The 27288-nt window shown below is 40.5% G+C and overlaps 2 long non-coding RNA genes across 3 annotated transcripts in view; one reads left to right on the top strand and one right to left on the bottom strand.

Moving 5' to 3' along the window:
• Nucleotides 1-27288, bottom strand: part of LOC131348224 (uncharacterized) — a 91347-nt gene that overhangs the window by 1544 nt on the left and 62515 nt on the right. The window contains exon 3 of one of the 2 annotated variants that reach the window (XR_009203901.1): nt 12956-13102. This is a non-coding gene — a long non-coding RNA (uncharacterized LOC131348224). The remainder of the gene's footprint in view (nt 1-12955; nt 13103-27288) is intronic. The other variant, XR_009203902.1, reaches the window with a different exon arrangement.
• LOC131348225 (uncharacterized) lies at nt 19540-24484 on the top strand. Its single transcript, XR_009203903.1, has 3 exons — nt 19540-20698; nt 21338-21468; nt 22364-24484. It is a non-coding gene; the product is annotated as an uncharacterized LOC131348225 (long non-coding RNA).

Genomic DNA, 27288 nt, shown 5'->3' with positions numbered 1-27288 from the left:
AAGCTAATACGGCGACCTATCCATAAATCCATAATATCCAGTTAACATGCTGTGAATCGTTTTCACACAGACCAAAAGACTGCGCATCGGCGTTCTGCATCGTTCACCAGTTTCACTCCTGAGACCATGCTGTTGAAAATATTCCAGGTGTCTATTAAGATAACCTGCCGTATTTATTCTACCCAGTTATTCTATTGTTTGCATGCCCACGCACACACAGCAGGGCTCGGAGGGTGTTTGTCTGGCAGTTATGCCTGTAGAGGCTGGCTTGTCTCAGCTCTGCTCTGTAAAGTAGGGCAAAAGCCATTTGAGGACAGAGTGAGAGAGAGAGAGAGAGCGAGAGAGAGAGAGAGAGAAAGAGAGAGAGAAAGAGAACGAGGGAACGAGCATTAAAGAGGGAGGGAGCGAGCGAGTGAGAAATGAAAAGAATGCAAAAGAATGTGAGGATTAAATAGTTCAAACTGCTACCACGGTCCTGGATATTTCCAGCCATTTTTGCCGAGTGGGGTTCCACCCACTCAAACACATCTCGTCTTATACATAGCAAGGGCACAAATAAACAACACAATAGCGCATACGTCACTCCACAACAAGCCTATTGTGTCTCTCTTTGTTGCTTTTCAAGGTAGCTTCGAGGTATTCCTCTACTAGGTCTGCTCCACTCTTTACTCCAAACTTCGACGTAATAGACTGTATGACTCACCATCCATCTTCCTGATGGGTTTTGCCTCTCCTACGACGTCGACGAACAGATCAGATGTGATTTAATGGCTGTGAATTTTTAATAACACACTAATACAATCGCTTTCTTCATAGATTCGAAAAGAATTAGGAAATGTGAATGTGAAATATTTAATTTATTTATTTATTTATTTATTCATCCATGTGGTTTCATGGTTGAATTGTAGAAAATCTATCTATCTATCTATCTATCTATCTATCTATCTATCTATCTATCTATCTATCTATCTATCTATCTATCTATCTATTATTGCAATTTATCAAATCAGGGAGAATAATTCTACAGTTAATCTAATCCAAATCTCTAGTTAGTGAGCCTTAGCTAGCAAACTAACAAACTACTAATAATTAACCATGAAGATTGTATAGCACTTGTATTGTAGATTTATTATTATCTAATCTGTTATTATTTTATCTTTCAATTCTCTTGCCATTTGTTCAGGTGCTATCCGTATGCTATCCACGATCTATACTAGTTATTGTACAGTTTCACATCATGACATCCACCCAATCAGGACGGTGCAAGCTGTATAAGAGTGATGATTTAGTTCTCTAAATATTGTATTTTTCTCATGCACACTCCTCAGACTCCTGCTAATCAGGATGTACAGCACTAACCTCAGCTGTTTTTTTTATTTCCCCTACTGCAGTTAAACTAGCGTAAAATATTGAAGAAATCGAACACAGAAATGTCTAGCGTTAGGTTACATACACATTGATGAGTTCGCATTTAACAAAACTGATCCAAACACACACATATATAGATACACACACAGACATACACACACACACAACTTATTGCAGGTAAATGTGTGTGTGTGTGTGTGTGTGATAGGATTCAGGTAGAGTATGAGACAGATCGGTGCTGCAGTAAAATCTGGGCGTTCCCAGGGTGGGACTGCAGACCAAATAGAGAGAGAGAGAGAGAGAGAGAGAGGAGGCTTTAAATCCTGATACCTAGAATAAAGTATAGCCTCAGAATCTGGACACTATCGCCTTGCTGTGACCAATACTTACACACAAAAGGAAGGACCACACACACACACACACACACACAGATCCAGTGTATGAGAGTTTCAGATACCGGCCGAGGAAGAGTACAATCACTAGAACAATGGAGACAGCTCTCCCACACTCCAGCTCTACTGTATTGCTCTCTCTCTCTCTCTCTCTCTCTCTCCCTCTCTCTCACACACACACACATATACACACTCACAGGACTGCATACACTCATTATTCTCACACTACAGTATACAGTATACAGTTCCTCCCATACACACAGACAATTATTAATGTGATTCATAATTATTTCTTGAAAAACTGAAACTAAAAGTTTTCTATAGGCTTCGGTGCCTGTGCTTCCTGCCACTTTGTTAGTTAACATTTTGTGAATGTGCTTTCTTCTTATCCCTAAGTCTCTCTAGTGTATGATCTCTCTCGCTGCCTTTTCTCTCCTGACCTATTGTACTATTACATTCTTCATATAGTAAAGTAGGACAGTGGAAAAATCCACATTCATCAACACACACACACTCAAACGATCCATGTCATATCAGTAACACTGTGTGTGTGTATATATATATATATATATATATACCCACAATATTGCATACAATCAGAAGATCAAATTGGTGGAAGCTAAAAATAATTTGCTCATTTCTCATCATCTACTTAACTAACGAACAGGATGAGAATTATAATTACTAAGATTAGCACTGTAATTAAATATTCAAGCTTCAATTTAAGGAAAGCACCTCCTCAGAAAAAAGGTCCTTTGTACTTTCAGCTTTTTTTACGATTAGAAACATATTTAAAAAGATGCAACGAGGAAAAGGCTAACGTTCCATATACCATGTTAGCAAAAGTGCTAAAGTCGAACTTTTGAAAGGTGCTGAAATAATAATAATAATAATAATAATAATAATAATAATAATAATAATAATAATAATAATTATTATTATTATTATTATTGTTAGTATTAGTATCAATAGTAATAACAATAATAATAATAATAATAATAATAATAATAATAATAATAATAATAATAATAATAATGATGGATTTCAAAGCACCTGGTTACTATGGCAACATATACACAGGTGCATAGCTTTAGTAAAGTTTTGGAAAGTCAATAGTTTGAATGAGTTTTTGAGTCGGTGAGAAACCCTCCCCTTGTCAGTGTGGCTGCCTCGATGGCTGTGTTTCAAATGACTCATCTCTACACCCATTCTGACTCCAAAAGAAGCCTCCACTTAGGAGCACACGCCATAGGGCACTAGAGAGGGAGAAGGGTGTCGTTTGGAACCGAGCCAATGTGATAGAACTCCATCTTACGCAGCAGGCCCATGAATCACATGCACACGCAGGGACAGGCGCACGAAGGGCGCCATGCTGCCTCAACTCCAAGCACGCTACCACGTCCATCGGCTAAACTGCATTCGATACCTGCACTGATTCCTGCCCTGCATCATGGCGGCTGCCATCTTTCCTGCGACGATTTGTACAGTGCAGCAAACTATCGAATGGTCGGACGCTTCTTCGTGGTTTATATTGTTATGTCCACGCACCGAATATTTTCGATTTTTACATATACAAGCAAAATAATTATGCATCTGCGCTCATCAAATGAAAACCTAAGCTTCTTCGCATCTGTTGCGTACGGACGATTACATAAACCCTAACGGACCTCTACGACAAATTCCATTAATACACATGTATGCGAAACGAAAGATATTTTCGGTACATTTTCGGGACATTACATAAATACACTGCTGTAAAGGAAACTCTGATTCTGCATAACGTGTCCCTCCAGAGCGGGAACTACTTTTTCAGACGGATGAATCTGTGGTAGTGATGTGTCACTCTCATTCCACAAAACCTTCAGGAAAATGGAAGCAGAATATTTTTTTTTTTTTTTTTTTTTTTACTGTATTGCTCCAGTGTCGGAAAGTTGTATAAGAATTGCTTATAAGCGATCACACACACACACACACACCACACTTGCTGAAAGGTATTGTGAGGTCAAACACAAATGTACCGAGCCATCAGGATCACGCTCTCAACAGTACGTTGTGCTGCTCTCAGGACAGCAAAACACACACACACACACACACACACACACACACAAATATACTTATATATGTACATACACACACAGATACATACACAAGTGAAGTCAGTGGAGACACAGTTTTACAGATGCGCACGCACAGATCTGGGTGTGGACCTAGGGTGTTACAGATGCTGTTACTTACACACACACACACACACAGAGCCATTTCAGTCTCCTGACTCACATTCTAAGCTATGTTTGGGCCAAACTCAACACCCATTCCTCTCTCTCTCTCTCTCTCTCTCTCTCTCTCTATCACATGACTCTAAGGCCAACATTTAACCACCCAAAAGCCGTTTCCATCCATTTTACCACGAGCCAATCGTTCACCCTCGTGCTTCATCTTTCTCTCTCTCCAGTTCGGTTCGAAGCTCAGGCACCCCTCACAGCTCCCGAGAACCCAACCCGTGGACCTCGAGACACAGCGTCACAAGTTAGGGTCTCAGGGAAGAAGAGAGGCACAGTCTATCCCGAGAAAGAGAAAGAGATGTGCAGAGAGAAAGAGAGAGGAGCCGCCATTCCTGTGCCAGCACCACTGTCCGTCCATGCGTCCATGCTTACATCATCCCTTTTTCTGTTTCTTCCTGCATTCTTTTCGTTTTTATTGTACGTTATTTTGCCTCTCAGTCTTCCAGCGGAGTGTAATAGTCGAATCTTACACAAACGGTGACCGTGTATCGCACAAAGACATGCAGCCATCACACACACACACACACATGTGTGTGGAGGAGCGGCGCCACACACAGACACCGCGTGCCGGCCACACACACACACACGCACACACTAATGAATGAGATTCACACACTCATATACAGATACAATAATATAATGTACATGCTTTATATACTACACACACACACACACACACACACACACACACACCCACCAAGTCATGATGTTTAATTATTCATGCTTTTCTCCCTTATCTAAAGAGCTTGTAACTGTGATGAAGAGAACGATAACCTCACACACACACACACACTGATACACAGTCACACCGCAAATCACAGCCTTGTGCATCTTACGCATCGAGGATCAGCCTCTAACCCAAAGCGGCAGATCACACACAAACGCACCGAGCAAGAAAAAAAAAAGACCGACTTACTCTGATGAGCGTCTGGCTGCCGCAGTCGCTGCATGTCTGATAGAAAGAAAGAATGAGAGGAAGACAGAAAGGTAGGAAGGGATGGAGATGGAAGGATAATTCCCTCAGGCTTTCATATTATTGAATCACAGAAAGGACAGAAAGACGACCGAGAAGAAACAAAGGACTGCAAAGGGGAGAGAAGGAAAGCGCATGATCAGACAGCTGATGTCTGACCACTGTCTGGAGCGGAGAGAGCGAAGAGAACGAAGAGGGTGAGAGGGAGAGAGAGAGAGAGAGGAAGAGAGAGCGAAGAGAGCAAGAGCGAGAGAGGGAGAGAGAGAGAAAAAATAGAGCGAAGACACTGAGAGAGGGAGAGAGAGAGAGTGAGAGAGAGAGAGAGAGAGAGAGAGAGAGTGAGAGAAAGAGAGAGAGAGAGAGAGAGAGAGAGAGAATGTGAGTGTGAGGTAGACCGAGTCTGAAGAAAGACAGACAGACAGAGAGAGAGAGTAAGAGAGAGAGAGAGAAAGAGAAAGAGAGAGAGAGAGGGTGTATGCTAAGCAAGGGAAAAATGGAGGGAAATTTAAAACTGATACCAGGCAGAAAGGAACAACTCCAACGATAAATATACATATAAGGAAGTGAAATGATATATGATATGCAACAAATACCTGTAGGTGTTAGAATTAATTAAATCACTGACCGGGAGATAGAGAGAGAGAGAGAGAGAGAGAGAGAGAGAAAGAGAGAGAGAGAGAGTATATAAGGCTAATAACATAATAAAAAATAATAAGTAGGTAATAACACCTTTATTAACGTCTATTTGTTTCTCTCTATGAAACAAAGTACATGCACTTCCACACACACACACACACACACACACACACACACACACACACAGACATATTTACACACTGTCTCTCACCCCATGTGTTACGTGTGCTGGTGCTGCAGATTCACGGCGGAGGTTGAAGAACAGCCGAGCTGCTGTACAGCAGGTAGAAAATCACAGACGCACAGTAAAAAAAAGACCAGAGGATCGACTAAAACAACGCTTCAGCTGTTTTCTTCCCTGTCTTTCCCGTCTTCTTCCTACCCATCCCATTCATTAATCCTGCATGCCCCCCCCTCTCTTTACACATGGGATTCTCTCTCTCTATCTCTCTCCCTCTCTGATGAACAGACAGAAATGAAGGGAGAACGAACTGATAGAGGAATGGAAATCATCCCTAGATTTCCTTCCACAGCTGATACCAGTTAGTGCAGGGAGGCCCACTACCCCCAGAGAGAAAGACACAGAGAGAAGGACAGAAGAACAGAGAAAAATGAAAGAGAAATCAAAAAGGGAAAAGAAGAAAGAAAGCAGGAGGAGGTAGAAAAGGGAGAAATGAGCATGATGAAAGAAGCCGTTCTTGCTGCTTTCGTTCTTTCTCTCTCTTTCAATTTTCCCTGAAGAAAAAAAGTTTGGAATTTCCCCCGTCGTCTAACATTATTCCTCTCATTCTCTCTCTCTCTCTCTCTCTCTCTCTCTCTCTCTCTCTCTCCCCTTCTTTCTCTATCACCCGCTCTCACTCGTTCTTTTCCTACTAGAGATTGGAGCAGAGCAGGAAGGAGGGACTTACACAGAGAGAATAGTGAGAGGGAGGGCACTAATGAGAGAGAGAGAGAGAGAGAGAGAGACAGCACGAGGGAACATAGAAGGAGGGAGGGAAGGAGGGAGGAACGGAGGGAGGGAGTGGATAAAAGCAGAGACTGAGACACAGCAAACAGGACTATGTGATGTGCTTGGCTTACACTTAATGTCACTCGGTATTTGTTGTCTCATCACAGAGGGATAAGAAAGAGAGCAAAACGGACTGAGAAGGAATAGATGGAAGAGAGGAGAGGAGAGGAGAGGAGAGGAGAGGAGAGGAGAGGAGAGGAGAGGAGAGGAGAGGAGAGGAGAGGAGAGGAGAGGAGAGGAGAGGAGAGGAGGGACAAAATGGGGATGGAGGGAGATTCCAGAGAAGGAGGCTTTCTGACGGCCAACTGAGAGGAGGCCCTTATCAACGACAGGATGGATTTCTCTCTCTCTCTCTCTCTCTCACTCCTTCTCCATATTCAAAGTTTGCTTCATGGCTATGGCTGCTTGGCCTTGTCCAAGAAATTCTATTGAAAATAAATAAATAAATAAATAAATAAATAAATAAATAAATAAATAAATAAATACATTCAAACAATAAAGTGGTAATAAAAGTAAAAGAAAAAAAATAATAATCTGAATTTATTTAGAGTGATTTAATGATAATACACTTAAAGCTGAATTATAGTAACTATATTAATAGAACAGAAACAATTTTATGATAAACATATAAAACTAAACACACACAGAGACATGTATACATAACACACATATATAAACTGTACATCTAACACTTTCTTTATTATCTTTCTACACCCAGGGGGTTTTGGAATAAAATTCCCCACCACACACACACACACACACACACACAGCTCTCTGTTCCACCCAGACTTAAACCTCGAATGTACGGATCATCTGCCCATTATTCTCACCAACACACAACACAATCTCTGTTAGACATGAATGACATTAACATCAAAATATTGTAAATTGTATTTAAATTGAAATATTAGCCACTCATCACTTCCAGAGCATGCTTCAGACAGTATTGTCTTGTACAGATGTTTAATCAGGCACTATACTAGTGTAAAATCAAACTAGTGTTAAATCAAACACACAGTACTGCTCACATTCAAGCCCTAAATCATTATTCTGCATTTACAACTGGACAATTAAGTGTGCAATTAAGGATTTAGGTCTACAACATTGGTTGGCACTTAATAATATAATAACAATATAATATAACGTCTGGAATTTATAGGACTGATCAGACTGCTAACTGAGAGCATTCACACAGCTTTAGTGTGATCATGCTGCTCCTGCATTGAACCATCATTGGTTATATTTACATTAATCACCTGTACTGCTTTCTGCACATCCTCAGTATGCATAATAACAGGTCATATTTGACTTGACGTGATACGATTTTTACCTAAATACAACCTGCAGGGACAAAACTAAAGCAAACAAGCCGAGAGGAACTGGAGTAAAGAACGCTGCTCTACACCACAGAGACCAGACCAGATCAGAATAACGCAAACACCCAAAGCAGTCAACAGGGGGCCCTCAACCGCACCTCAGCCACTGCCGCAGGTGAGGGAGAACACACACACACACACACACTATTATTTTTTTTTTTAATTCACCACAATAAATAATTAATAAAAATATATATATATAAATAAATAAGCTATACACAACACAATAAAAAGAAATTTGCTACATATAACACAATAAAAAAAAAATCACCTAAATACCCCAAAAATAGACTACTACTCCTGCTGCTACAGGACAAACAAATATATAAATACACAAATACATAATGCTATTTTCAGCGAATATTTCTAGACAATTCAATACGCTTCATTCTGCACATCCTGCACCACACCAAAATAAATGTCATCATTTCAATATTCAGGCTTACTACCAAGGCTACTACTACTGTAGTGAGACATTTGATAAATGCGCTACACTTCCACTAAGAGTTTTTGGATATATTTTGGAAATTGTGTGTGTGTGTGTGTGTGTTATAAATATAAAATTCCGAACCCATTGACGGTGCTGAGAATAGCAGAGCCAACAGATTGGGCGGTGTGTGTGAGCATTAGCGATCCAGCCTGAGGTTTTGGTTTCTGGAACTCTTTAGGTTCAGGAGGTTCAAAGCTGTTTTTGGAGCTGTGTTTTGGTGCAAGGAGAGTTGAACTTTGCACATATTTGGCTTCAAAACGCATGCCCTGTGGCATTCTGGGCATTTTTTTTTTTTTTTTTTTTAACAGACAGATGGTGTTGGTGATTTTAGGTGTTAAATCAAGCGTGCCTTATCTGAGATAATCATCCTCTTATCTGAGCCACATGACAAAGCTATTCCCAAACGCATGAATCAGTGAGACTGGGTGGTTGTACTAATTAGGGGGCAGCAACACACTACGTCCTAACAGCTGGAATACTTTTAATTCTTCCTACTGGGACCAAAATAAATGAAGGTGGCTTTAGGATATCTTCCTGTGGCACTTTTGCAACTCTCAGTAAAAGTTGCCAGGCTTGCAGAAATGCACGATGGCATGCTTGCACATGTAGAAATGAATAAACTTGCAGAGCTTGTGCAAAATAACTACACACACACACACACACACACACACACAAACACACCACACCCACAGTGTGTACACACACCTGGGCTGTGCTTCACTATAGGACATGAAATGCCAAAATGCCACTGCCCAACACCATGCATACCCCCCCCCCACACACACACACACACAGTGCAGTTTATGACAGGTGTGCCAGTCAGTCCTGCATTATTTGGCTCGCCTCTTTTGTTTGACGCATTAGACTGCAGGATAGAGGAGTGGCAACACAACTGCCCAATCTCACACACATCCACACACACTTCATCTGCTCATTTCTAAATAAAAAATCTCCCTGCCGGGAATCGTCATCTAAAATACGACTGCATGCTTCCGTACTGCATGCTAAATTTACATGCTGCAAAATGACCAAATCTTACCAAAACCTTTTCAGAACGCTTTCAAAATATACACGACGACTGTACTGGCACCGTTTAAGGAAAAGTAAATGATTTTCTGTGACATTTTCGTGGAATCTATATACAGATGTTTGATAATGTTGAGTAGTTCGCTATGACAAGACGAGGAGTGCTTAATTCAGAAATATCGGACACACACCTACCCTTTCTCAACATTAGGAAATGGGATGTTTATCTAGGTCAATCATTAAACATGCCTGCTCATGCACAGAAACATTGTTATAAGGATCACAGGATAGAAATAAAAGTTTTTAAAAAAAAATCGGAATCATTTTGACACATAACTGCTTGAAAATTTCACTTTCATAAGTTTCTTGGCATAAAAGTCATAGTATCATAAACATCACACCGTCACTAGATCAGGATGATTTAAGTACAGTTCTCTCAACTTCAGTTTAAAGTTTAAAGTCATCACCTTGTGCTTTGTCCCTTAGATGCAGCCATAAACATCCAGCGTACAGAAATCAGTATGATTTCTATCAGTATCAGTATACCAGTATGTTTATATGGTGGCACGTGTCCGGTCAGGCAGTCAGCAGAATGCAGGGCAGCTACTCGGGGAAAGCTAGGAGGCTGTACAGTTATCTTCGATGGTATTATTCTAAACTATACAACCTACTACCTCATCCCGAGACAACAGCATCGCATCGAGCAGAAACTAAGACACCGATGAAGAATCAAGGTTTTCGGGACTTCTAGGGTTCTTCAGTGGAAGCAGCACCTCAGTTTGAGATTCATATCAATATCATATCAACATATCTCCGATAGAACCTAGTGTCTAAATACGCCATTGGGTGACACGACATTGTGTATGGATATGTGAATATCAATGCAGTTCCAACAGGAAGGAATCAAATTCATAATTCTATTGCACTGAAACATTTTATACAGAGCGCACACCAAAACGAGCAACATGTCAATGACATCAATTAACATACTTCACATTCACGGCAACGCACCAATGGATCTCAAATTGAACTCATACCCTTGAACCAGTTGGCACTTCCACCTAAAATTAATATTGATACACAACTGCAGGATTTTAGATCTTAGATGAAATTAATATCAATCATTTGGTGCACCACTGGGCAATCTCAGAGTTAAAGCGAATGCCCTTTTGCTCTCCCATATAGATTTTCTATTGATTCTCCATTGAGAGATCCCACGTAGGATTATATCTCAATGAAACATCGTGGGGAGTCTCACCGACTGCAGAATCACACCAAGTGGTGAAAGAGAATTAATATCGGTGCTCTATTGGGCGATCGATATGAAGTAATATCTGTATATCGTTGAGTGATCTTATACTTTATCAATGCAATCGCATGTGGAATGTACTGCATTGTGGCCAGATCAGGTCAAATTCATAGCTGTGCACCAATAAAATTAGAAATCTCAAATGGAGCATTCAAATTAATATCAATAAACAATCTTATATCTATGAATTAGTGTGCTGGATAATCTTATCAGGAGTTAAAAATGCTGCCGGTTCATCTCATATTTGTAGATTTTGCATTATATCTTATTGGGCTCCATTGGGATCCCACACATGGTTATTTATTAATGCAACATTTGGCAACCTGATATAAACTTTATATCAATGCTGCAGGAGGAAGAATGGCGTCACAGTGACCTCGCAGACACATACCTGTAGACACGAGCTTGTGCCCAGAGTTACCACAAGTTCGGATCTACGGGTTTGTGGCAGCTGGCAGACAGTGGTGCTCTGAACGGGGTGAATCCTTCTCCGTTCTCAGTTACCAGATCATCCACCATTAAAGAGAAGAGCCTTTAAACCAGGGACGAAGCACGCTAACAAAAGATGCATTAGGGTGTGGTCAGGTTGTTTTGGGACTTCAGGAGAAACATGTCTTAATACACTGAAGAAAAGTAGAACATTTTCAATGCGCTTAGTCAGCCATTTCAGATATTATTTGTCATCTAGCAAATTCGAAAACAAAAAAAAACAAAAAGAGTGAAAGGTGTGGTCAGGGCGATGATTTTTACATGGAGATATTGCTTAAACCTGGACGAAAGCATGACGCTGTATGGTCGTTGTGATATGAGGAGAACTATGTTCTGCATGCAACATGTGAGGAGAAAACAGGCTGTTCCAACAGCTGAGACACAAAGTGAAAGACAGAAGCTATAAAGAGAAAATAAAAAGTTCATAAGCTGGAGTGTTGCGTGTACAACTCGTTAACAAATGTCATAATTTATACAAAAGCAAAAAAAAAAAAAAAAAAAGCTATGAAGTCGATGCGTTTGTGTGTGACGCTGAATGACAAAATGAACATGAAGAAGAGCTTTACAAACTTGTTGGAAATATCTTAAAGGTTTTTGGATATTGCAGTAAATTCTTGGCATGCCAAATTCCTGCTTCCTCAACATCAGGAACAGCGTAGTGTGAAGGTCACGTTGAAAGTCATGGCCACGTTTTAGCTGGGAGCTAACGAAAAATGCAGCAGTACTGCAAGCCTTGACTTAGCGAGAATACACGTCTAAAGTTTTTCAAAAATCCACAACGAAGCTCTAAGACTGATAGTTACCAACTATATTAGTTTAGCAAACAAATTTGTTGCTTATATAGTCGATCTTCTTTACGAAGATCTGTTCGCAGGCCTGGAATGTAAATACAAAAACATTCCTCTTTTTTCACGTTATCAACGGCTGTTCTGTAATTCCAACATATAACGTAAAGTCTGCACCAAAATTCGCCTGGTTGGTACATAGACCTGCAACTGGCACGAGCTGTAAGCTGCCATTCCATTCGAGATCAGACAATATATTCAACTCGTAAAAACTCGTTATAGCGAGTTTTATGATTTTGAGCAAACGCTATCTGGGGAATATTTGTCCTATTCCGAGACAGAAGACAAATATGTATTTTTTGAATTGTCAGACAACCTTGGGAGGAAAAAAAAACGAGGGGTTAGTTGGCGCGGTTTTAGCCGTGTGATTTTGCCAATCCGGATAATATGGATGCTGTACAAATCAGGGACACACACAGCTACGACAGAACCTGTAATTTAAAGTGCTTCACTTATTCATCGGGCCTAGACATATATCACAGAGTCACATAGATAGACTGTAAGTTCAAGCTGTAATGTTACTCAAGATTAGAAATGATATTTCAATCACATTTCATGTAGAATCTTTGGCCAGATATTTAAAAAAAGATAAATAAAAATTTCATTCAAGCGTTTGCGAAATTTGGCCAAACCAGAGCAAATATTGGGGCGATTCTTGAATGCGGTAAGTCTACAAAACGTTCAGTGTTGGAGAGGCACGAGCCGAAAATGAGCAACAAAGAATGGAGAGAAAAAAAAGGCTGAAGAAAACGGAGCATACCGGCAGAGGAAGGTGGCGTGAGGTGGCATGCGTGGTACTGACCAGTGCGGTCCGAAAAGGAGCATTCAGTCTTCCCTCGGCCGTCACACAGAGATAGGCTCGGGGGGCGGACTAGGCCGATTCCGCTGGCGAAATTTGTATAAAAATCTGGAACGAGAAAACGGACACAACACATTAGAACACAATGTACAAGGTTTAGTTACAAAATCAAATCATTTAATACAGAGGCATGTCCAGACCTGAACAGGGCGCGTACACAGAAACCTACAACTACAAAGTCCTGGCTCTACATCAACACCCCAGTATGGTCAAATAATAATCAGCAAAAAAAAAAAAGAAAAACCCCACTGTCCCTTCAGTTGCCCTCCTGGGCAGCAGCTCGTGTCCACATTTACCAGCGGAGGCGAAAAACCCTGGACGCGGGTTCTGAAAAAAAGGTTCCGTGGAAGAGGAAGAGAGGGAAAAGGCGGAAAGGTCGAATGCGGTGAGATGTGGTTGAGGAGGAGTTTCAACACTGCCCAGGCTACAGGGAAAGTGGAATTTGTGACCAAGCAAAGGAAAGGGTGGTGTTTTTTTTTTTTTTTTTTTTTTTTTTTGACGCTTCGCTGTGCTCGAGTTTTTTGGATCACAGCAGGCTCCTTGGCTGCAGTTCTGATTCTCCTCAACGGTGCCAAAATGTGCACGGTTCCCATTGTCTTTGACTGCCATGAATAAAACTTAACAGGGGATCGGAGAAGGAAAAAAATCAAACGCGAACTGAAAAAGCTGAGCAAAAGTTTGTTACGAAGGGAGAGAACGAAAGGAGAGTGGGAGATACCGAGAGAGCGAAAGAGAGGGAGAGAGAGAGAGAGAGAGAGAGAGAGAGAGAGAGAGGGAGAGTGTTGCACAAAACAGTAGAAGCTTAACAGAGGATTTTGGTGAGGGATAAAAAAAGGAACGGAGCAGAGTACTGAAAAGAAAAAAAAAAAGTGAAAACTGAAAAGGACTGCTTTCACACCGGATTTCTTTTTCTGCAAAATGTGCCATGTCTCTCTCTCTCCGGTGAGCTGCACTGTCTCTCTCCTCCACAACTCCCTCCTTCGTTCCTGCCTGCAACCAATCCAAGCCACGTAGGGAGAGAGTGAGGGAAAGAGAGAGAGAGGGAGAGAGAGGTAGAGAGAGAGTACTCTTATTCAGCGTCATCAAAATGGCTGAAGATGAGTTTCTAGACAGAGCGAGTGAGTAAGAGACAAGAACCGCTCCCTGTCCTGTTCTGGAAAAATGACAAATATGGGAATATAATGCTGTCTTCCATCTCTCTCTGTCTCTCTCTCTCTCTCTTTAAGAGAACTCCCTCGGTTCAAGACAGCAAAAATATTTTCATGTCCTCACAATGGCCACAGAGAATGGAGAAAGCCCACTGGCGAGTGAGTGGGCATGCTGCCTGCTATCCTAAATGCCTGCAATTAACTGTTTTGTCTCTGTCCCGGTGTCCCTCTGTCCATCTGTCTGCTCATCTGTCTGTAATGGTCCCAAAATTGATTTGCTTGTTTACATGGCTGTTTTAATCAAGGCGCTGGCATGGGCTACCCTAGACTTGTCTCTTGTGTGTGTGTGTGTGTGTGTCAGTTGGTCGCAGTCTGTCGGACAGTCTGTCTCTCGCCAGACACTGAATCATATTCGAGTGCCCTGTCTTTACTTCATTAGTGCATCATTTATTTATTCATGCTTCTTATTGATTCCTGATATTCCACTTTCATTTCAAAAGCAAGAGAGAAATCTGTATTATTATCATTATTATTATTATTATTATTATTATTATTACTTAACAACGTGGCTGCTTCTCAATATGGCTTCCTAACCCCTGATGCTTAACATGGCTGGGGGACTGATTTCAATGGTGCACATGCTGCAGTCATCATATGTGTAACCCCCTATACATTCCCCAGATTTCTGACATGAAACCAAAGGTACCTAGACAGCGCAAAACATCATGTGGTTCTTTTGGGTCATGATAGGTCGCACTATTTTGGAAACCAAATTTTTGGCTTTACCGAACATTGAGACCATAACTAGAGGTGCAAGATGGTTAGAATACTGTAACTAGAGGTGAAATCCGACTTAAATACCGTACCTAGAAGCGACACTTGGTTAAAATACTGTAACCAGAGGTGAAAGACTAAAGCTAAAGCTAAAATGACTCACTTACTTTAGTAAATAGACTCTCATCCTGGTGTACTGCTAATTCCACTTCGAATGGCAGAAAACTCTAAGATATTCCAAAGGGCTTGCAATTTTTCAAAATGACAGCAGATTTTGGGGCCACACAGGGCATGTGACATCATCACAATGAACATTCAACATTCGAAGCCCTCTTTGATTTGCACGCGTTGAACTTGAGTACCTATCATAACATGAGTACATCTGTTATAGGAAGTAATAACGTGCGTCGTCACTGGTGGGAATTTAAAAGACAAATCCTGAGCTTCCAATTTCAGCAATTCAGTCGTTTTCGGCAACCAAAAAAAGCACAACTCTCTGCAAGCTGCATCAGAAATTGTCAAAATCTGCAGCAAAATCCCGGAGGACTAGTCAGTCCTCAAATACCTCTGATTATAAGGTGTGATGTTACAAGGAAACAAAACAAGGATATATTATGTTATGCAATATTGGCACTAGGTTAATACGAAGCCTTTTATGCCAAGTACCTGTGCATTCTTGCTGCATGGAAAAGATAATGACAACATGGTGAAGCAAGAACGTGTCTCAATTCCAAAAAAAAAAAAAAGTAATTCCCAAAGCTCAGTAGGGGACCAGGAGCATGAGGAAGTCTCTTTGAGTTCTTGCCACCTCCTTTTGCTTCTACTGAATCTAAATGAGTGAATTTGGCTGTCTGAAGCTCGACGTCTGGCCCGGTCCTGCCCACCCTCTATAGTCTATCGTCTATGCCAAGCTGTAAAGAAAGCATGGTGAACAAAGAAGGCACCAGGACAGAGGGCAAAGCCCAGACCGCTGTCTCCCAGCACCCAAGAAACAAAGACTGGTGCAACATGTAACACAATTACTCAACCACTCATGACCACAAATGGTATAAATTGCTGTAATGCAACACTGAGTTTTTTAAAAAAAACAAAACAAAACAAAAAAAACTCTCCCTCCACCTGGCTTTTGCACATGTTTACAATTTTTTTTGCCATTTTCCTTCCACATAACATAATCTCCTATTCAAGAGACTGAGAAGTGTCAACTAGGAACATCCTGTCTTTACAATAACAATAAGAAACAATAAAACTGACTCATAAATGGCTCTCAGTTGGGATGCAGACCAGTTCAGATCAAAAGGGACATCTGACAGAAATAACCCAAGAGCACAGAGACTCGGGCTTTCACAGGCAGGTCAGCTCGAGTTCAGGGTAAACACAGCCGGGAGATTCAACCACTCTGTGGATGGACTGCAATAAAAGAGCCCTGATAGTATTCATTATAAAAACATAGCAAAAGCAGGCAGATTAGACCAGGTTTATACAGTATACAGAAACCTTACAGCTATTTTACCACTACATGTAGCATATACTGTATACTGTGTTAGGAATTTCGGGAGATTAAATCAGTAAATCAGCACGATATGGTTTATGGTTGTCATGGAAAATCTTCACAAAAATGTCAGCAGTAAAGAATCACTGTAGTTTTAATCAACTTTCCGGCAGAACCGCAAAAAAACATTTAACATGAGTAGCAAACGTTTCTCCTGGCTAATTTTCCTTTCGGTTTTCTGTAATTATTTTGTCCTAACGTTTTATTAAACCTAACTCCCTGTACATTTATGTCTGCTTTGTGGTGTCAATGTTCAGAATTTCATTTCTCTGTATAGTGTTGATTAATGGCTCATAATATAGTAGACACTTAAGACTTTATAGTGTTCCTGAAGTACTTCAGCCTTTACCTAGCCTACTAGGGGTGATATATTCATAGAAAAGTGAAAAAGAGATTAGTTCTTTTTCCACGCAAATGTTTCTATCTTCAAAGTAAATGATGATATCAAACCCATTTCTGCTCTCCGAGATGCCTCAAGTGCTTCTTTATAAGCGTCTATAATTTGAAGGTGTTATCTTAACCCACTAAAATTCGATGTAAGGTTATCCCAAAAAGAGAGAAAAATGTCTCATAGTGTAAGCCACTGGTGTCCTGAATCATTTTATATCAGTATTTGTTTATACTGATTGAAAATGTCTGATATGTTGATGCGGAATGTGGAATGGAATGGCAATGTACTGATAAAATGGGGTTAAATAATCCAAATATATCTGATATTAAGCTGGAAAAGCATTACACCCTGCGCCTACACTGCAATCAACTGTGTATTGAAGCTAGCTAGTAGTTAAGTCATGCTAACATATGAAGTATATCTAGCTATGTCAGTTTAACTAGCTACGCAGAAAACATACAGCATGGGACAACAGCTAATTTCTTCTCCTTTATTATTATTATTTTTATATATAACTGTGCATCACTTAGCAGTTTTTTCATGGCATTAAAAACAAAGCAATTGAGAATCCACCAATCAGGCATAACATTATGAGCACTGAGAGGTGAAGTGAATAACACTGATGATCTCCTCATCATGGCACCTGTTAGTGGGTGGGATATATTAGGCAGCAAGTGAACATTTTGTCCTCAAAGTTGATGTGTTAGAAGCAGGAAAAATGGACAAGCGTAAGGATTTGAGTGAGTTTGACAAGGGCTAAATTGTGATGGCTAGACGCCTGGATCAGAGCATCTCCAAAACTGCAACTCTTGTGGGGTGTTCCCGGTCTGCAGTGGTCAGTATCTATCAAAAGTCGTCCAAGGAAGAAACAGTGGTGAACCAGCGGCAGGGTCATGGGCGGCCAAGGCGTAATGCACATGCAGAACGAAGGCTGGACTGTGTGGTCCAATCCAACAGACGAGCTACTGTTGATCAAATTGTTGAAGAAGTTTATGCTGGTTCTGAAAGAAAGGTGTCAGAATACACAGTGCATGATGGGTCAGGGCTGTTTTGGCAGCAAAAGAGGGACCCACACAATATTAGGCAGGTGGTCATAATGTTATGTCTGATCGGTGTCTGTGTAATGTGTAAGGGTGACATTAAGTAGGTAAACTAAGTAAGTAGGTGAACTGATGAGGATCTGCTGATTCACTTGATGTCAGTGATACACAATGTGATATAAGCATGTTGTTCATTCACTTCACCATTCTGTTCATTCAGAAGGAGGAACAGAGTGTTTGAAAAGTGTGTAGCACTAAAATACGCCTCATGTGTTGTTGTGTTGTCCGTGCTATAATCCACTATGCATTTGTACGTTCATGATCTTAAAAAGCTGCTGTTTTTAAATGAATTGTGTTGAATATATACAGGGGTTGGACAATGAAACTGAAACACTGTCCAATTTAGTGTTAGAGGTTTCATGGCTAAATTTGACCAGCCTGGTGCATGTATTGTTCTCTGATGAGTCCACCTTCACTGTCTTTCCCACATCCGGGAGAGTTACGGTGTGGAGAAGCCCCAGAGAAGCGTACCACCCAGACTGTTGCATGCCCAGAGTGAAGCATGGGGGTGGATCAGTGATGGTTTGGGCTGCAATATCATGGCATTCCCTAGGCCCAATACTTGTGCTAGATGGGCACGTCACTGCCAAGGACTGCCGAACCATTCTGGAGGACCATGTGCACCCAGTGGTTCAAACATTGTATCCTGAAGGCGGTGCCGTGTATCAGGATGATAATGCACCAATACACACAGCAAGACTGGTGACAGAGTGGTTTGATGAACATGAAAGTGAAGTTGAACATCTCCCATGGCCTGCACAGTCAGCAGATCTAAATATTATTGAGCCACTTTGGGGTGTTTTGGAGGAGCGAGTCAGGAAACGTTTTCCTCCACCAGCATCACGTAGTGACCTGGCCACTATTCTGCAAGAAGAATGGCTCAAAATCCCTCTGGCCACTGTGCAGGACTTGTATCTGTCATTCCCAAGACGAATTGATGCTGTATTGGCCGCAAAAGGAGGCCCTACACCATACTAATGAATTATTGTGGTCTAAAACCAGGCGTTTCAGTTTCATTGTCCGACCCCTGTATATCTTCAAAGACACACACTGGCTCAGTATAATGACTGAAGTCATGGACAGAGTCACTGAATGAATCAGTAAATGAATCTGAACGAATCTTTTTGTTATGAAAAGAGTGAGAAGAGCTATGTGTTTTCGAGCAAATTTTGTGTAGATATTTTTACTCACACTGGATACTGACTTTTCAGACACCCTGTATAATCTTGCTTTTATAATATTCACTGTAATATTTGTTTTACTCATTTCACTTATTTCGTGAGAAGCTCCCGAACTGGAATAAAATGATTTAGGCTTTTAATGCATCTGTTTACCTGGTGTTATAAAAAATATTTTTGTAAAAAATATGTATTACCAAGACCTTAATGATCACATTTCAGCGAATAAAAGGCTACAGTCACAGCAAAAATATTTGTTTTTGTTTTGTTTTGTTTTTTCATATAATTCCAAGATTATTTCAAAGCAACCATTTACACTTTACAAGCTTTGGAACAATTATTTAAAAGCATATTAAACCTGACAAACCTGACAAAAATTTGCATATTATTGTAGCTGAGTTAGTTCTGAAAACAACACTGTGTGTCAGGGTGATAAAATTTGCATCCGCCCCCAGTTTATCCCTCGGTGTCCAACATTAACACTTTTAATCATGTTTACTGTTGGTACTTTTTAAAATGTTTTTATTTTTTCTAAACTGCTATACATATATGTTGTTTATGTGTTGTAGAGATGGAATATTTCCCTGCACTTGGATGCCTGGATGTTCTGACAAGTGAAATGCAGAAATTTGGCTTGCAAAGTCAGTGACTCCGCCCTTTGTTGTTGATGCCGGAGTTTTTCATATTTATTCTCGTACATTTGTACAGTAGTACAGCAGTTTTGCATATTAAATTAAAACTCAGTGGCTTAAAGGGTTATGAGCTTTAATATCACTTGATGCATTCTTCACTGTTCCTTTGTGTAACTCCAGGATGTCTTCAACCTCCATATAACCACAATCACTGTGATATGAAGAGCCGCACAAGACATCTATATTACAGATCAGCCACAAACTGCTCCTTCACGGCAACCTTTATCACAAATGGCCAATAAACTGAACAGAACGGCAGAGTTTATGGCTCCGAGTCTGGTTTTGTAGTTTGATCAGATGCTGTTGGTTTTCCAAGCTGGCATCAAATCATTAGAATCAAACACTCAAAGGCCTGGGATGAGAGATAGAGCGGAGAAGTACACACCGAGTAGGAAGCCTATCAGAAGGGACAGATATGATGCAATGGAAGAAATAATGGAGGAACTGGAAAATGAAAGGTTCAAACCTTCCCAAGAAAAGCAATGATATCTATCTTTGAAGTCGGTGAATCAAACTGGATTTTGTCAACCAGGTGTCTGTTCTACAAGCAACTGACAAGCAACATCTGTTCACAGATGCCAAGAAGCAGTATCCCAACCACCCTGACTCTGTCAGTTCCTCTCTTTCTTTCTTTCTTTCTTTCTTTCTTTCTTTCTTTCTTTCTTTCTTTCTTTCTTTCTTTCTCATGCAAGTCCAGATCTTCTCTTCAGACAACTGATAGAAAAGGTACTGATGTCAATTTGGACACTGGACAGTACTGGGATCCACAAGGTTGGACATTTGTAGTGGGGACACATTGAAAAGCCTTAGTAAGTAACAGTAAGGATGTTTTATCTGACCTTCTTTGTTTGTTTGTTTTTTTACCAGTAGTTTACCCGTGCCAGTAGTTTTCAATCAGGATAAGCAAATGTCACAATTAAACAGTCCGAGGTGATAGATAGATATCATGATGAAGCTTAATACTCAGACCAGTGACCGTATCAATATATCTGGATTATGCATTAATGCACCATGTTTAAACAGTTCAAACCTTTACTTATGCCAATGTTCTACTTATATTCTCCTTAATATTTTCCTGTGATGTTGCTTATCACAAAGCTTACTGCTTAACTGATTGCCATGTGGCAGAAATAATAATAATAATACTAATACATTTAATTATTTCTTGCACACTAGATTTAATCATATTGTTTTTGTCTGCATTTTTATGAAAAGCCACTTGAGGGCTGATTTTATTGCTGTGCTTCAAATTCGAGCCCAAGAACACTCTTACCTGTGATAAAATCACTGTAATACTTGGCTTCTTGTGGCTTTTGGCTTTTATATATATTTATATATTTGATTTCAAATGTTCTTATTAGATATAGCTAAAATTCTAGTAAGAGTCTTAAATCTGACCTCCTCCTCCTCCTTCTTCTTCTTCTTCTTCTTTCATCTTTTCCCTTCAGGGGCAGCCACAGTGAATCATCTCTCTCCACCTATCCCTATCTTCTGCATCCGCACCACTATGAAGCTAGTGGAGCTTCATATCCTCATTTATTACATCCATAAGTCTCAAATCTGACTGAACTCATTCTGGGTACAAGTTAATAGTGTTTATGGCTTTGTGATTAAAACTTAAAACAAAATGAGAAAATGAAAATTAAAAAAAAAAGGAAGAAGTTCTATCATCTATGTAGATGTATGAACAAAAATAAAGAGAAAAGAAACTAAAGAAAGCTGGTTAGGATCATGTGTTAGCTCTAACTCCAAAGTCATTCAAATGAACATAAATTTTTATATATTTGAGTTATTTGGATAAAAAAAAAAAGACGCTTAAGGCAGATGAAGAAAGGTAGCATTGTTTGTTTTTATGTTATTTTTGGATAATACACTGATATAATTAATAGTTATGTTTATGGAGAAATGTTAACTATTAAATATTCATTTATCTAGTGAACTCTCATTAATATCGGTTTCTCATTTGAACGGATGTGAAATAAGGTTCAAAGCTGTCACTTGCTAAAAATAAAACAAAATCTCTATGCGGAACACATGGGGCATGGGAAATCTTCGCTTTGGAAATCTCCCCTTGGGATTTACCAATTCTCTTTTATTTTTTCCATGAATACGCTATTTTCAACACAGAGCTGCACAAAAGCATCACACAAAGCAGGAACTGGCACATCATGGCACAGAGGGTCAAGCGGCCCAGCACAAGGGCAATAAACAGTGTCTTAGACTCTTAGTCACAAACAGTTAAGTTTAGAGTCAAGGGTGGGGTAAGAAGTTGAAGATTTTTTTTTGTGACTTCATTCATATGAAATCTGATAAAATCACTAGCACATGTTGGAATTCTTGTGTTTTCCGCATGAGAGCTGGTCCGATTGGCTATGGCTTTTGTAGCGATGTTTATACAAATACAAATATCAGAAATACGGGTCTAAAATGTCTTCTTTCTTTTTTTTTTCCTTTCTCCCCATGTGTGACTGCAGGGATTCCTTCTGAGGATCTCAGACTAGGAGCTCATAAAGCCGGGTCAACAGCGGGCCAGTGGTGGCCTGCAGGCACAACACACACATCAGACCCCACTCTCAGTCTCTGCCTACGCAAGCCAACATGCTATCCAGCATTCTAAGTGACACTCATCCTTAAAATATATTATATTAAAGCAAGAGTAAGGTAGTTAAACATCAAACAGAGGGATGCTATGCCATGACCATGAGAGCAAACACTGGACCAGTACAGACTCCGGCTTCAGGCTTCGACTCAGTTCTTATCGAGAGCAAGCTATGCAAAGCATCCTTTAACGCTGCATTGCTCACGGGGAAATGATTCAAAGAATGCTATTTATTCCAAGGAAGAGGTCAATAACGCTCTCTGAAGGTTACACCCTGTCAAAGAATGTGAATGATGGCTAAATGTGAAGAATGCATATTACCATGTATCAGTGTTTGCACTTACAGCCTTACATGGTGGAAACGGAGCTGTAAACACCTCTGCTTTCACTTTCACTCCAGCCACCAGAGAGCTATTAGCACCTCTTGACATTTCATCTCGGCCATAAAACCGTTGTATATGAGAAGCGAAGCAGGAATTTGCGCAGCAGGGCCTTTCCATCTCCATCGGAATTGAAGCGTGAGTTGGTCAATGTCTGAATGAACCTCCCGGCAGCTGTGTGCAGTCAGCCATATCATGCCACTCAAGCATTCATTTAACTTAATCATATGCTTATGTCCAACGCATCCCAGATCGCTGTGTATGGACGATGAGATGTTGTGCAGATGTGTAAAAATATATACTGAAATATTACAGAAGAGCAAATGTGCAGCAGAAATATATAAACATTCAATATACACACTTTTTCTTATTGAGTGCCGTAAATGATTCAATTCCCCGTGGACAGGAGGAGGAGCAATGTGGTAATGCAAGCAGGCAGCCAGCCAAACACACCGGAGAGAGAAAGATGCTGAGGAGAGGATAAATTTTGGAAGAAGAGGGAGGCTAATTATGATATTAATCACATTTTAATTTCAATTCACCCAGTAACCGTCAAACACGCTCATGCTAATCAGACCAGCTGAGGAAGACTGCCAAAGCTAAGAGTATTAACACATCTCATAGAGAGAGAAAGAGAGAGAGAGAGACATAGACAGTGCGATAGAGAGAGAGAGACTGATGAAGAAATGCATGGGGCCAGAGTGAAATCAAACTGACTGCTGCCTTTCATCCAGCCAGAACCTCCGCAGGGCACCAGCAGACGGAGGGATGGATAAAAAGGATTGACAAAGAAAGGGAAATGACATGTCTATGGAAATGACAAGTTATTAACGCCAAAGGACACAAAGTGTTTATCGCACGTGCGGAAAGGGTGTGATCAGCGTCTGAAGCGAGCGGCGTCAGAACGTGGGTGGGGTATATGGGTGAGCCCTGTGCACTTCACCAGGCCCTGTCTGCTTTCCGAGACACATCCTATACCGTGTGGATTGGAGAATTTCACATCTGCAGGTCCTTTTGTACGAGTGACTGACCGGCTGTCTGTGTTCTTCTCGATCCGAACGGAACGAGAAGGAAGAATGAATGAAAGCGGCACTGCAAGTTGCAAGGGACATGATCTATTAAATAGATGGAGTAATGCATTACACTAATAATCTAAAATTTCGTTTGCCCAGAAGCTAAGCCTTATTTTCTCCTTCATTTCAGGTCGAGTTCAGTTCAGATTAAATAGAGAGAGAGAGAAAGAGAGAGAGAGAGAGAGAGAGAGAGAGAGTTAGGGAATGAATGCTGATGGCCTGAAGTGCCCTTCTCTCCTCCCTCCCACTAACCCTCTTTACTTCCAATCCGACCCTTAAACTTCCTCTCCTCCTTTTTGCATCCCCCTTTCTCGCCTCTCTATCCGTCTCTGTCTCCTCTCTTCTTTCACTTACAAACTCTTTCTCCCCCCTTTCTTCCCTCTCCACTCGAATTTTCAGACACTCTCTCTCTCTCTCTCTCTCTCGTAGGAGAGCCGGGCGGGTGCCTCCATGGTTACCTGGCACCGTGCCATCTCATTACACCGCCAATTGATTCTGGAGCACTGCCACGTCCGTTACCCCCACCACCACCACCACTGCCACCACCACTACCCTCATTCTTTCCTCTTCTCCTCTCCTTTCGCCCACCCCCACCCCCTCCACTACCCCCAACAGTCAACTTGCCATTATACAGCTGAGACTGTCTGCAGCGTGGTCTGCATACTGAACACCAGCTTGCTCACATGCACGCAAACCTCAGCATTTCCTCTTTGTCATACACACACCCCCCGCAAACACACACACACACACACACACACACAAGCATGCACTCACACATTTATTTATATGGGCACTATAATACTGCACTGAGCAAACTTTTCCTAGACAATGTCAATTTCTGACACTGCAAATGACGTTCTTTGGTATCAGTGAGGTGGGTTGTGGTTGCTGAGTCACTTCTGATTTTACACACACACACACACACACACACACAAAGCACAAGTGGATTGAGTCTCCTATCAGATAGGACACATGGTGTTGGGTTCAAATAGCACAAGTCCATTTGAGCTGTGTCACACTTGATGTTGATGCAGAAGGACAGATGACCACAGGACGGCTCAGTCCGCCCTCTTCCATCACTCATCACTGCAGTCTAAGCCTCTCTTTCTCCTCCTTCTGTCCTTTCTTTAAAGGAATACCCAACCATTTTTCCAACTTGGTCTCTATCTACAGCATCTGTAGCACATGTGTGATTTCCATGCACTAGAATCAGGACACATTTCTTCGGATTGTAAAAAGCACAGAAAAGCTTGAAATGCCTGAAACACAAGACTAAGGAGAATTCCATTAAAAAACTAAACATATTTCAAGAATTGTTCATTGTGAGGTACTTGTAGCATGAGCGCTACATCTGTTTAATACCTTTATTCAGAAAAGAGACTAAATAAATCATTATTTATGGTTATTTGCATACGGTTCTAACCAATCTCCCTGGAAAGCACATGTAACAATTCATTTTTATTGTATTTTATTATAGCAGGTTTCCACAAGAAGCTTCTTGCCAAAGAACACTACTGGTTCTGACTTGTGCAAAAATAAAAATAAAAAAATAAAAAAGCCCGAAACTACAAGCACAAATTTGACAAACACATCATTCATTCCTCAAACATTCATTGGAAAAGGTTTATTAGTCTAAATGTCCCAAAATACTTAGTGCAGCTTGTTCTGACCAGCTTCCAGCGCCCTATACAAACACCAAGCTGGTCAAGCTGGTAGAATTTGGTATCTCTTATTTTCCAGCTTCCGTGTTGCATGAGGAATGAAGTTAATAAGTAAAGTTAATGCATTCAATAAGACTCTCTTCTAGCTGCCTTATTGTTATCTTCTGGGATCAGCTTATCTAGGATGTGGTATTAGTAGAGCTAGATCATAAATTCATTCCAGACATTAGCAGAGTTAGAGGATAACTGTGAACTTGGTAACTTTTGCTAACTAGCAAAAATGATTGTATGACATGAAAATTATAACATAACATAATAAGTAACTAGTTATGTTTTTAAATCATGATTATATATATATATATATATATATAGTGCATGTGTTATTGTACTTATTGTTGCTGTTATTATGTTACTGCCTGTTGTTATAATCCCAGATACACAAGCGATTGTTTTTTTTTTTCCCGTTGGATGAAAAGCTGTGCTGGAATTCTGACCTTTCGTTCGTGAAGCAGACAAAAAGCATCAGAGCACAGAGCCGCCTGCCGCGTGAAAAGCTTTTGTTTATCAAGAGAACGATGTTAAGTTAGCGTGGTAGGCTGTGTGGGTCATATATAAATAAAGTCTCGTGTTTGCTACTAAGTCCAAATTCTAGTCTCATTTTTTTTTAAAGCGAATGCAAGCAAACCTCAAAAGCATTTATTGATTTTGTGGAATTTATAGAATTTAAGACGTAGACTTCCATTATAAATGATTTACGAGTGATCTGATGTTCTGTTCTCAGCACAGGGAAACATGTTGAAATTCTTGTACGCTGTAATCACGCGCTGGAGTATCGCTCCAGTTCTCTCGTTCTTCACACTTCTTCACAGGTTATACTTTTTTTGTGTGTGTTTTCTTTGTTTGTTTGTTTGTTTTTTTTAAATCCTTTGGGTAATTTCACACACTCTTTCCAATTCTCCATCATTCCCTCAGACACACACATACATACACACACACACACACACGCACATACACAAAACCCACATATGTACACGCGTACCACATACCACACACAGTCTGTTTTGTGCAGCCTGTCTGCTTGGCATTGTGTGTAGTGATCTATGCGTAATTGTGTCAGAGTGCAGGACTGAGACATGCGAGTTGCATTTATCACAGCAGCCAGAGAATCATAATCATATGTTCTGATCCATAAGAAACCATATGGATGATGAGTGTATTTGCCCACAGAACAAAGAGCTGCAGGCTGTGTGTGTGTGTGTGTGTGTTTGCTTGCCTGTCTGGATAATGGCTTTTTCTATATACAATTGGGTTCCATGTCAGATTCCATGAACAGAAACCAGAAATCATGAAAAACTAGTTTGTTATACAGTGATACAAGCTAAAACAAAGTTTTTGTATCAAATTCCGAGTTATGAGACGTTTCATTTCCGAACACATTTCCTTTTGTTTTACAGATGTGAAACTCTGCATGTGAATGAATAATACAATGCCATGAATCAGCATCAGTCATAACTTTGTTGGTGTGTTTTATTCGCAGTTGTTAGCAGTAGGAACGTCACACTGTACGCTTGAAAATCACTCAACTAATCTCCAAAGAACGTGTGATGTTTGGCCGCAACAGTAGAATCGAACAGTTTTCGATTACTTCACTCTTCACTGTTTAAAAGACTTCTGATTCCTCCACAA

Source organism: Hemibagrus wyckioides, linkage group LG28 (assembly GCF_019097595.1).
Source record: "Hemibagrus wyckioides isolate EC202008001 linkage group LG28, SWU_Hwy_1.0, whole genome shotgun sequence".
Classification (NCBI taxonomy): domain Eukaryota; kingdom Metazoa; phylum Chordata; class Actinopteri; order Siluriformes; family Bagridae; genus Hemibagrus; species Hemibagrus wyckioides.
The sequence above is the reverse complement of the archived record's forward strand: the minus strand, read 5'-3'. Positions and strand labels throughout refer to the sequence as shown.